Here is a 12,053-nt window from a genome sequence, read left to right as displayed (position 1 = left end):
AAAAATTCCCCGCATTTCCCCGAGGGGAAGAATGTGAAAGTGCGAATGCACGAGTTGAATTTGCGCGGTTCGGTAATGTTCGCGAAAAAGAGATCACACACACACACACAACTACAAAGAAAGAAAGATGCATTTATTCACAGACACCTATTTGTGTTGTCGTTGTACTAGATTGCTAGAGCGGATCTCAGCTTTGAAATTTCGTGTCAGTACTCCCTTAAGCGGGTGCATTAGCCCTTCTCACGCCCGATTCTTGGCCAATCCCCCACGTGGGTATGTGCCATGTCAGCGGCCAGGCAGCGCGCGCCCATCTCCCCCCGTTGCCAAGGAAGACGCGGAGATTCCTGGCCAATCACCCACGTGGGCATGTGCCATGTCAGCGGCCAGGCAGCGCGCGCCCATCTCCCCCCCGTTGCTAAGGAAGACGAGCTGTTGCTATGCGGACGGCGGCGGACGCTTCAGGCTCACTTAAGAAGTGCATTCGCACTTAAAAAACAGCCTCTTCCAATTGAAAACGCGCGTGCTTCGCGTCGTGGCCACCAGGGGCGTCGTTGCTTCGTGTCCCAGATTTCTGGATATGGGTAAAGATGAGACGAATAGTGGACGATAGAACAGCGATGTATTTACATAGGTAAACTATGTACAGGCGCCCATGACAGCTCGGGCTGAGCAAGTGCCACACACTGCTTCATCGTCGTTTAGATGGATCTCCTGGGGCTATGGGGCAGAGTTTTCTTTCTGCTTCCCGTGACATTATATATATATGTATATATATATATATATATATACAGAAAGATAGGGCAGCAGTCTACAACGCCAAAGGAGGCATAGGGGTGTGGTTAGGCTCTTTTCTTTTTCACTACGGTTAATGAAGTAAACATTTTTTTTATTTTAATATACAGAAGAAAGAAAGAAAGAAAAACACGCGCCCAGAGTGGGGACCGAGCCCACGCCTTTCGATTACATGTCGAATGCCTTACCAATTCGCCTATCCGGGCGACTGTGTTCTCCTTCACTTTCTAGGCTATTTATATTTACTAGAAGTGTATCTGACGCATGAGGGTGGTAGCCAGCGCCACTCTGACTACACGGGGAGAAGGGGACTTTCTCTTAAACACCCGGGGCGTGACTCGAGCGTCTACAGCCTGTCATGAGCGGGTAACTGGCGGGAAGCCCTCTTATGCTACCTAGGCATCAGGGCTGCCAGAACCGAGACCCTCGCTAGGCTTTCGCAGAATAATATAGTAAGGAAATGAGGGGCTCGTTGAGGAAATACAGAAAGATAGGGCAGCAGTCTACAACGCCAAAGGAGGCATAGGGGTGTGGTTAGGCTCTTTTCTTTTTCACTACGGTTAATGAAGTAAACATTTTTTTTATTTTAATATACAGAAGAAAGAAAGAAAGAAAAACACGCGCCCAGAGTGGGGACCGAGCCCACGCCTTTCGATTACATGTCGAATGCCTTACCAATCCGGCTATCTGGGCGACTCTGTTCTGCTTCACTTTCTAGGCTATTTATATTTACTAGAAGTGTATCTGACGCTGGAGGGTGGTAGCCAGCGCCACTCTGACTCACGGGGAGAAGGGGACCTTCTTTTAAACCCCCGGGGCGTGACTCGAGCGTCTACAGCCTGCAATGAGCGGGTAACTGGCGGGAAGCCCTCTTATGCTACCTAGGCATCAAGGCTGCCAGAACCGAGACCCTCGCTAGGCTTTCGCAGAATAATATAGTAAGGAAATGAGGGGCTCGTTGAGGAAATACAGAAAGATAGGGTAGCAGTCTACAACGCCAAAGGAGGCATAGGGGTGTGGTTAGGCTCTTTTCTTTTTCACTACGGTTAATGAAGTAAACATTTTTTTAATATACAGAAGAAAGAAAGAAAGAAAAACACGCGCCCAGAGTGGGGACCGAACCCACGCCTTTCGATTACATGTCGAATGCCTTACCAATTCGGCTATCTGGGCGACTGTGTTCTCCTTCACTTTCTAGGCTATTTATATTTACTAGAAGTGTATCTGACGCTTGAGGGTGGTAGCCAGCGCCACTCTGAATACACGGGGAGAAGGGGACCTTCTTTTAAACCCCCGGGGCGTGACTCGAACGTCTACAGCCTGTCATGAGTGGGTAACTGGCGGGAAGCCCTCTTATGCTACCTAGGCATCAAGGCTGCCAAAACCGAGACCCTCGCCAGGCTTTCGCAGAATAATATAGTAAGGAAATGAGGGGCTCGTTGAGGAAATACAGAAAGATAGGGCAGCAGTCTACAACGCCAAAGGAGGCATAGGGGTGTGGTTAGGCTCTTTTCTTTTTCACTACGGTTAATGAAGTAAACATTTTTTTTATTTTAATATACAGAAGAAAGAAAGAAAGAAAAACACGCGCCCAGAGTGGGGACCGAACCCACGCCTTTCGATTACATGTCGAATGCCTTACCAATTCGGCTATCTGGGCGACTGTGTTCTCCTTCACTTTCTAGGCTATTTATATTTACTAGTAGTGTATCTGACGGTTGAGGGTGGTAGCCAGCGCCACTCTGACTACACGGGGAGAAGGGGACCTTCTTTTAAACCCCCGGGGCGTGACTTGAGCGTCTACAGCCTGTCATGAGCGGGTAACTGGCGGGAAGCCCTCTTATGCTACCTAGGCATCAAGGCTGCCAGAACTGAGACCCTCTCTAGGCTTTCGCAGAATAATATAGTAAGGAAATGAGGGGCTCGTTGAGGAAATACAGAAACATAGGGCAGCAGTCTACAACGCCAAAGGGGGCATAGGGGTGTGGTTAGGCTCTTTTCTTCTTCACTACGGTTAATGAAGTAAACATTTTTTTATTTTAATATACAGAAGAAAGAAAGAAAGAAAGAAAAACACGCACCCAGAGTGGGGACCGAACCCACGCCTTTCGATTACATGTCGAATGCCTTACCAATTCGATTATCTGGGCGACTGTGTTCTCCTTCACTTTCTAGGCTATTTATATTTACTAGAAGTGTATCTGACGCTGGAGAGTGGTAGCCAGCGCCACTCTGACTACACGGGGAGAAGGGGACCTTCTTTTAAACCCCCGGGGCGTGACTCCAGCGTCTACAGCCTGTCATGAGCGGGTAACTGGCGTGAAGCCCTCTTATGCTACCTAGGCATCAAGCCTGCCAGAACCGAGACCCTCGCTAGGCTTTCGCAGAATAATATAGTAAGGAAATGAGGGGCTCGTTGAGGAAATACAGAAAGATAGGGCAGCAGTCTGCAACGCCAAAGGAGGCATAGGGGTGTGGTTAGGCTCTTTTCTTTTTCTCTACGGTTTATGAAGTAAACATTTTTTTTTTATTTTAATATACAGAAGAAAGAAAAAGGAAAAACACGCGCCCAGAGTGGGGACCGAACCCACGCCTTTCGATTACATGTCGAATGCCTTACCAATTTGGCTATCTGGGCGACTGTGTTCTGCTTCACTTTCTAGGCTATTTATATTTACTAGAAGTGTATCTGACGCTTGAGGGTGGTAGCCAGCGCCACTCTGACTACACGGGGAGAAGGGGACCTTCTTTTAAACCCCCGGGGCGTGACTCGAGCGTCTACAGCCTGTCATGAGCGGGTAACTGGCGGGAAGCCCTCTTATGCTACCTAGGCATCAAGGCTGCCAGAACCGAGACCCTCGCTAGGCTTTCGCAGAATAATATAGTAAGGAAATGAGGGGCTCGTTGAGGAAATACAGAAAGATAGGGCAGCAGTCTACAACGCCAAAGGAGGCATAGGGGTGTGGTTAGGCTCTTTTCTTTTTCACTACGGTTAATGAAGTAAACATTTTTTTTAATGAAGTAAACTCATGACAGGCTGCAGATGCTCGAGTCACGCCCCGGGGGTTTAAAAGAAGGCCCCTTCTCCCCGTGTAGTCAGACTGGCGCTGGCTATCACCATCAAGCGTCAGATACACTTCTAGTAAATATAAATAGCCTAGAAAGTGAAGGAGAACACAGTCGTCCAGATAGCCTAATTGGTAAGGCATTTGACATGTAATCGAAAGGCGTGGGATCGGTCCCCACTCTGGGCGCGTGTTTTTCTTTCTTTCTTTCTTCTGTATATTAAAATAAAAAAATTGTGTACTTCATTAACCGTAGTGAAAAAGAAAAGAGCCTAACCACACCCATATGCCTCCTTTAGCCTTGTAGACTGCTGCCCTATCTTTCTGTATTTCCTCAACGAGCCCCTCATTTCCTTACTATATTATTCTGCGAAAGCCTAGCGAGGATCTCGGTTCTGGCAGCCTTGATGCCTAGGTAGCATAAGAGGGCTTCCCGCCAGTTACCCGCTCATGACAGGCTGTAGACGCTCGAGTCACGCCCCGGGGGTTTAAAAGAAGGTCCCCTTCTCCCCGTGTAGACAGAGTGGCGCTGGCTACCACCCTCAAGCGTCAGATACACTTCTAGTAAATATAAATAGCCTAGAAAGTGCAGCAGAACACAGTCGCCCAGATAGCCGAATTGGTAAGGCATTCGACATGTAATCAAAAGGCGTCGGCTCGGTCTCCACTCTGGGCGCGTGTTTTTCTTTCTTTCTGTCTTCTGTATATTAAAATAAAAAAAATGTTTACTTCATTAACCGTAGTGAAAAAGAAAAGAGCCTAACCACACCCCTATGCCTCCTTTGGCGTTATAGACTGCTGCCCTATCATTCTGTATTTCCTCAACGAGCCCCTCATTTCCTTACTATATTATTCTGCGAAAGCCTAGCGAGGGTCTCGGTTCTGGCACCCTTGATGCCTAGGTAGCATAAGAGGGCTTCCCGCCAGTTACCCGCTCATGACAGGCTGTAGACGCTCGAGTCACGCCCCGGGGGTTTAAAAGAAGGTCCCCTTTTCCCCGTGTAGTCAGAGTGGCGCTGGCTACCACCCTCAAGCGTCAGATACACTTCTAGTAAATATAAATAGCCTAGAAAGTGAAGGAGAACACAGTCGCCCAGATAGCCGAATTGGTAAGGCATTCGACATGTAATCGAAAGGCGTGGGTTCGATCCCCACTCTGGGCGTGTGTTTTTCTTTCTTTCTTCTGTATATAAAAAAATGTTTACTTCATTAACCGTAGTGAAAAAGAAAAGAGCCTAACCACACCCCTATGCCTCCTTTGGCGTTGTAGACTGCTGCCCTATCTTTCTGTATTTCCTCAACGAGCCCCTCATTTCCTTACTATATATATATATATATATATAAATATATATATATAAATATATATATATATAATATTGTTTATTTACATTTTGAAGTACAGAACATTATGCTGCCCGCATAGGCGGCATGGCTTGTGTGCGACGCTGGGCAGTCACAGGAGGGCGCGAATGGGGACACAACAGGAATAGAAAGCTCTAGGAGCCAAATAATCGCAAGAAAAATATCTTGAGCAACTGCCATGCCCACGAAAAAAAAATGCCAAGGTACGTTTTACTTACATACACAGCGAAGGCATTTAACAGTCAGTAGTACTTCATATTGTTACAGTGGATTTTTCGGTACATCCAAAACAGCGCTATGCATTCATTCAATGTCTGCAATAAATGACATCAAGAATGTTTTACCTGCTTCATATTATTAACCACTGGCTCGGTTTTAACTCTGTTAAATAAATGTGGGACATAAAAAGCACGGGTTCTTTTACCATAATAAGTGTACACACGTGGCAATACAAACTTTTCGACGTTTTTCAAAGGCCTAGTTTTAACATTCACAACTGTGAATTCATTTTGATAAAAGTGCTTGCACAGAACATCAAACATAAATTGCTTTTGAAAAGGTAAAACATGAAATTGTTTCATGACATCTTCCATTGGTTCACCACGGTGCTTTGTACTGTAAGCGACGTTGTATGCAATTTTACGGAGGATTGTGTTCAGAATATTGAGCTTATAAGATGATGCGAGACCATTTATTGTAATTCCGTATTTGATAATGGGCTCTCTTAAACTTTTATATACAAGCTTCTTAACTGAAGCGTTGCAAACAGAGCGCAGCGCGTATAAAGAAGCGCACACTGCTCTAAGGCGTTTGGCAACGCATTCATGTGAATGCTCCAATTAAGTGAGTCGTCAAAATATAACGCCATGTATTTTACGTTATGTTGAAGTGTTAGCACGGAACAATAACAGTTATTGCAGTTACTGCCGTGCAAGTGTAATGGGTAAGCTGATTGAAAAGACTTATAGGGTCTATGGAAGCAAATAATATTTGTCTTCGATTTATTTATATAAATATGATTATCGCTCAGCCAGTCTAAAATGGTACAAATGTCTCTCTGAAAGACACAGGCACCATCATTGTAAAATGTGCAGGGCAAAACTACAGCAGTATTATCGGCATACATATAGACATGGGATTCAATGGAAAGACTGGCCAGATCATTAACATAAATATGAAATAACAGTGGCCCGATGATTGACCCTTGGGGTGCCCCGGTTTTCATTAGTACCGGCTTACTATAACAATCACCTACCCGGACGCGTTGAAAACGCTTAGAAAAGTAATCTAGAAAAGGCAAGTTAAGGACCCCTAAACCCAAAATCATTTATTTACGAAGTAATATACAGTGGTCAATTGTGTCAAATGCTTTTTGCAAGACTATGAATAGGGTTATCACGAGGTTATTTTTATCAATTTCACTACATGAATGGTCATTGAATTCTTTGGCAGATGAATGAAACCCAAACTGATGAGAGCTGAAAAGATTGTATTTCTGACAAAAGGAATTCATATTTTTGTAAACTATCTTCTCAAGCATACAAGCTAAAGAGTTCAGAATGGCTATAGGCCGGTAATTTGCACAATTTTTTCTTGAGCCCTTTTTTAGTAGGGGCCGTATCACCGTGATCTTCATCCCTTCGGGTATTCTACCCGTTCTGAAGGTTTCATTAATGATATTAAGTAGTACTAAGTTAATATGACTGAAATTGCATACAAGATCTCGTAATCGTATTCCATCCAGGCCAGGAGACTTGGTAATGGACACGCTTCGCATGGCCATTACCACCGATGCCCATTGCCACCGATCGCATGCCCATTGCCACCGATGGGCATGCGAAGCATGCCCATCGGTGGCAATTGCTAAATAGGCAGAATTACAAAATGATGAAGACTGTAGAACAGATACAGGCTGTAGGTTATTCTGATGCAGTTTTTGAAGCGCTCCTGAAAACTGGTCACTAAAGTTATTAGCTAATACTTCTGGAGTTTGGCATGGGAAAGCTTCCACGATAACTTATCAATATTAGCCTTTGGCGGTGGGCCAATTATTTTGTTCACAAGTTGCCAGGTTTGCTTTGTGTTCTTTCTACAAAGGAAAAATTCAGTGATTTGATATTTCTTTTTTGCAAGCCTTAATATTGCAGTAAGTTTCTTTCTTATTTGTTTAAATTCCTCTGTCGCGGGTAAATCAGTGCGGTTTCTTTGACATTTTCTAAAAAGTTGGCTCTTTACATGAGAGAGAGAAATTATATCATTGTCAATCCACGGACTTCCGGTATTTCTTCGTTTAAGTTTTAAGTAAGTCCTTCAAACATGATATTTTTTGAAATTTTGCTACCAGAAGTTCGTAAGCTTGAATGTGGTGTGATTCAGGAAAGAATTCCAATCAAAAGAACGTACGTATTGGTCTACATTACTTGCGTTTATAGCAAATTTCTCTTTTTCAGAAGGCTCATGCATATTATTCGCTTCACCTAGTACTGTCAACGTAGTGAAATAATGGTCAGCAACCTTGTCCTTAATAACACACCCCAAAACATTATTTGTTTAGCCTAGTGGAAATATGGTGGATGCATGTTTTTGTTACCCTATCGCCTGTTATCTCGTCTCTGGTATAACCTAGAATCTGATTTTCTATCCCATGACTCGCTAATAACGTAAGGTATTTAGTAGCAGTGGTTTTTAGCTTGCCTGAAATGTCGATATTCATGTCTCCCACTAGTATAATGTGTCGGTTAGTACCGTGCTTCTTTAGAAAGCTGGAGAGCTCTTCAAAGGACGCCTCAGAGTTGCTGTTAGGAGGCCGGTACACTGCACATACTAGGAATTCTTCTTGCGACGTAGTCAGGGACAAAACAAGTCTTTCTGCCTCATCAAAAGACACTGGGATTTGTTCGCATAACCAGCCCTGCTCAACAAACAACATTACGCCTCCCCCCTTTCTTTTTTTCTGCAAAGCGAGAAGGATTGAAAATTATCGATTGTAAATTGAAGACATTCCGGTTCCGTGATGTTAATCTCCCTAAGAACGAGTATTTCTAGGATTACAAGTGTTTCTTTTAAATATATTTGCAGCAGATTCCAGTGCTTGCGCAAACTCCTCACGTTGATATGGATTAGGTCTAAAGTCGCGTGATTGGATTGTTCAATTTGCCAATCTCGCTTCTTTCAAGCCAGTCTTGAAAGGAACCTAATGTGTCATCCATACTAACCAAGTTTCCTCGGGTCATTTTCGTTGTCAATGTGGATAATCGAAGCGCCTTCAATTTTTTTTCACCAGTACTCGACCATCTCGGATCCAGACAAATTTGTACCCTTTGACCTCGGCTTCCGCCTTCGCCAGCCAAAGGAGTCTTCTTGCTTTGGCTGTAATGTTTTCGTTCACGTTGATTTTTTCGTCCTTTAGAGCTAGCCTTTGCTCCAACCAGTTATCCCTCGTTTCTCGACTTGAGAAACGTACAAGTATGGGGGGAGCCGTAGTCGGTTTACCTTTAGTTCTATGAACAGCTTCTATAGCATCATGCCCAGGACCGGCAAGACCAAGCTTGCTAGCGAGTGTTGCAATTGTTTCCCTTAGGTTTTCATTTGTCCGGAACTGTATGCCATGTATTTCTAAATTGTTCTTACGCGAGTAAATTTCAAGCTTTTAGACATCGTTTTCCAGCTGGCTGAGGCGTGAATTCTTTTCTGCTAGCTGAACTTCCAGAGCGGTCGTCCTCTTTTGCAGCTCGTTTATATCTTCTTTTTGTGTTTCTATCTTGATGCCAAGATCTTTCATGCTCGATGACACGAATTCAATGGTTGTTTCCGTTTCTTGTATGATCTTTGAATGGTTTTCTGTCTTGGTATCGGTAACACTGTGTTTTTCAAGTTGTTCCTGTTTCCTATCCAGCGCGTCCAACCGGCTGAGAACTAGATCTAGTTTAGACATCAGTTTTTCTAGCAATGCGTTATTGTTGCTGCTATGTCCCCTGTCCGGCAACGGCACCGCCACCGCCGCGCGGGCATGCGCAGATCCCTCATGCTCGTCAGAAGAAGACGATTGTTGAAAAGAACAGGTTGCGCATGACCAGGCTTTCAGCTCGTCTTGCGATAGCTGCTATAAACGTTTCTTAGTACGGCCAGCACACTTTCCGGAATGGTGAAGAGTATCACACTTTGAGCACGCCAGGCTTTGAACATCACTCGTAATCGCTTTCTTGCACGCAACACACAAGTTTTCAGGAGACATTATGTGAACAAGAATTGTGCAGTCCAGCGGAGCAAAAGGCCGTGCAACCACTTATCCGAAATAGGCAAACGGAGTCTCACCTAAAACAACAAGATGGAGTGAGTGATCCCGCCTCGCGTACTCCGCCGGACTGCAGTCGGTGTCCGTGAGCGCTGGCTTTTATACTCTTGGATAAGAGCTGTCAAGTCCTGGTTGGCTGTGGTGAAGGTGACGTCGAACCATGACAAGTCCTAGCTTAGTTGCGGATCGCTGCAGGCAGGATCCGTGTTGTCATCGAAGAATCCAGAAGGAAACCATCGCATGCGCAGTTGCGCCCCAAGGTCACCCGACTAAGTGGTTTCCTAAAACGACACGATAGAGTGACTGATCCCGCCTCGCGTACTCAGCCGGACTGCAGTCGGTGTCCGTGAGCGCTAGCTTTTATACTCTTGGGTAAGAGCTGTCAAGTCCTGGTTGGCTGTGGTGAATGTGACGTCGAACCATGACAAGTCCAGGCTTAGTTGCAGATCGCTGAAGGCAGAATCCGTGTTGTCATCGAAGCATCCAGAAGGAAACCATGGCATGCGCAGTTGCTTCCCAGGGTGACCCGACCGAGTGGTTTCCTAAAACAACAAGATTGAGTGAGTGATCCCGCCTCGCGTACTCAGCCGGACTGCCATATATATATATATATATATATATATATATATATATATATATATATATATATATATATATATATATATATATATATATTCAAAAACTTGGGTGCGACCACTTGGAAAACACTAACAAATACTTTATTTCGACAGTTTCGACCAGTGGTCTGGTCTGCTTCAGGGAAAATTACAAGTGACTGAATATGCTCTACGATACACACTTCATGAGAGAGGGGAATTTTGCCCTCTACCTCTCTTTCTTGCCAGAAAAGAAACCAAATAAATGAAAGCAAACATGTACAATAATCTCAGCGGCACATATACACGTCTCTCCCCAGGCGAGCGGCGATACAAAGCAAGGAGAGGGGAAAAGGAAAACAGGAGAAAAAAGGAGTATAAAGAAGGAGGCAATTAGAAATAGAGAAAGAGGGGAGAAAAGGAGAGGCAGGAGAAAGGGGGGTTCTCAGAAGCAGACACTGACGAATACGAAGGTCGAACAGCGGAAATTTGAAAGGTAGAGTGAGGGACCGCTCAGCGGCTCAGAATGACGTGACGTGCCGCATTCCGCGTACTGTAAAAAGAGAAAAAAAAAACGGAAGAAAAACCCCTAGGAGTGAATTATGTTTGAAGAACGTTGTTGCGAATGTAGATAAGCGCCACATGGCCCCCAGTAGCTCACGTATGCCAATACAGGGTCTAAAGACACATAGCGAGAGGAGCGGAGGAAACATGAGTACGGAGGCTGCGGCGTCCGGCAAGGTCCGCGCACTCAACATGGTCCGAAGTCGTGTTGTAATCGATAGCCCGAGTCGGCGCGGCGCGCCACGGAGATTTATTGGTGCAGAAGCGCTAGCGGAGCGCCGAAACGTCGCCGGAGGAGTCATTCCCGTGCGGAAACGCACCCCCCTAGCCCCCCCCCCCCCCCCGTTTTCCCGAAGCTCGTAACCGTGTGGTCGCCAGGCGCGTGTTCTCTATTTTGTTAAAAATGGCAAAACGATAATGAGGAGAAAAGTAGGTCTGAACCGCAGATTTATTGCTAACAGCACTCGTTTGGCTCCCTCGCCGCACGCCCCCCGCCCCCTCCCCCCCCCCCCCCCAAAAAAATAATAATAATAATAAAAAAAAAAAAGTTCACGTATGGTCTCGTAGGCAGCCCAATCTCCCTGCGCTCTCGTTTATACCCTCAGTAAGCGTCCGAAATTTATGTATAAAGAACGATTCTCTCTGTTCCCGCTCGTAAGTATTGCGGAAGCCGGACTGAATTAACACTACTTGTATTCTTTCGAAGGAGTGATCCGGGAGGCGGAGGTGCCTGGACAGTGGAAGACCGGGAAGTCCCTTTACATGCGACTTGTGATTGTAAAATCTGGTGCGGAAGGGCGTTTCGGTCTGTCCAATGTACTCCTGATTACAAACGAGGCAACGAAGTTTATAGATTACGTTTGAGGTGTCGCAATTTAAATTTTCTTTGATAGCATATTTAAAGGTTGACCTGCTGGCTTGGGCAATATTAGTCGTCTCGATGTGGGCGCAGACTTTACAGCGCGGCTTGCCGCATGGTCGGCAGCCTTGAGCTCGCTCAGGTGGCTCTGTTTTAGCGTTGACTAAGAGGTCCCTCAAGTTTTTGCCACGTCGGTACACAACAACATTTCTATCTACATTCGCAACAACGTTCTTCAAACATAATTCACTCCTAGGGGTTTTTCTTCCGTTTTTTTTTTTCTCTTTTTACAGTACGCGGAATGCGGCACGTCACGTCATTCTGAGCCGCTGAGCGGTCCCTCACTCTACCTTTCAAGTTTCCGCTGTTCGACCTTCGTATTCGTCAGTGTCTGCTTCTGAGAACCCCCCTTTCTTCTGCCTCTCCTTTTCTCCCCTCTTTCTCTATTTCTAATTGCCTCCTTCTTTATACTCCTTTTTTCTCCTGTTTTCCTTTTCCCCTCTCCTTGCTTTGTATCGCCG

General features: G+C 45.3%; 1 non-coding gene across 1 annotated transcript; it reads left to right on the top strand.

The window, feature by feature from the left end:
* Positions 1-4,948: 4,948 nt before the first annotated feature.
* On the top strand, positions 4,949-5,020 carry Trnat-ugu (transfer RNA threonine (anticodon UGU)). The gene has a single exon. It is a non-coding gene; the product is annotated as a tRNA-Thr (tRNA).
* The last annotated feature ends 7,033 nt before the right edge of the window (positions 5,021-12,053 follow it).

The sequence above is a fragment of the Haemaphysalis longicornis genome, unplaced genomic scaffold, assembly GCF_048455015.1.
Source record: "Haemaphysalis longicornis isolate Haplotype H1 unplaced genomic scaffold, Haemaphysalis longicornis Haplotype H1 scaffold_61, whole genome shotgun sequence".
Taxonomy (NCBI): Eukaryota; Metazoa; Arthropoda; class Arachnida; order Ixodida; family Ixodidae; genus Haemaphysalis; species Haemaphysalis longicornis.
The sequence above is the reverse complement of the archived record's forward strand: the minus strand, read 5'-3'. Positions and strand labels throughout refer to the sequence as shown.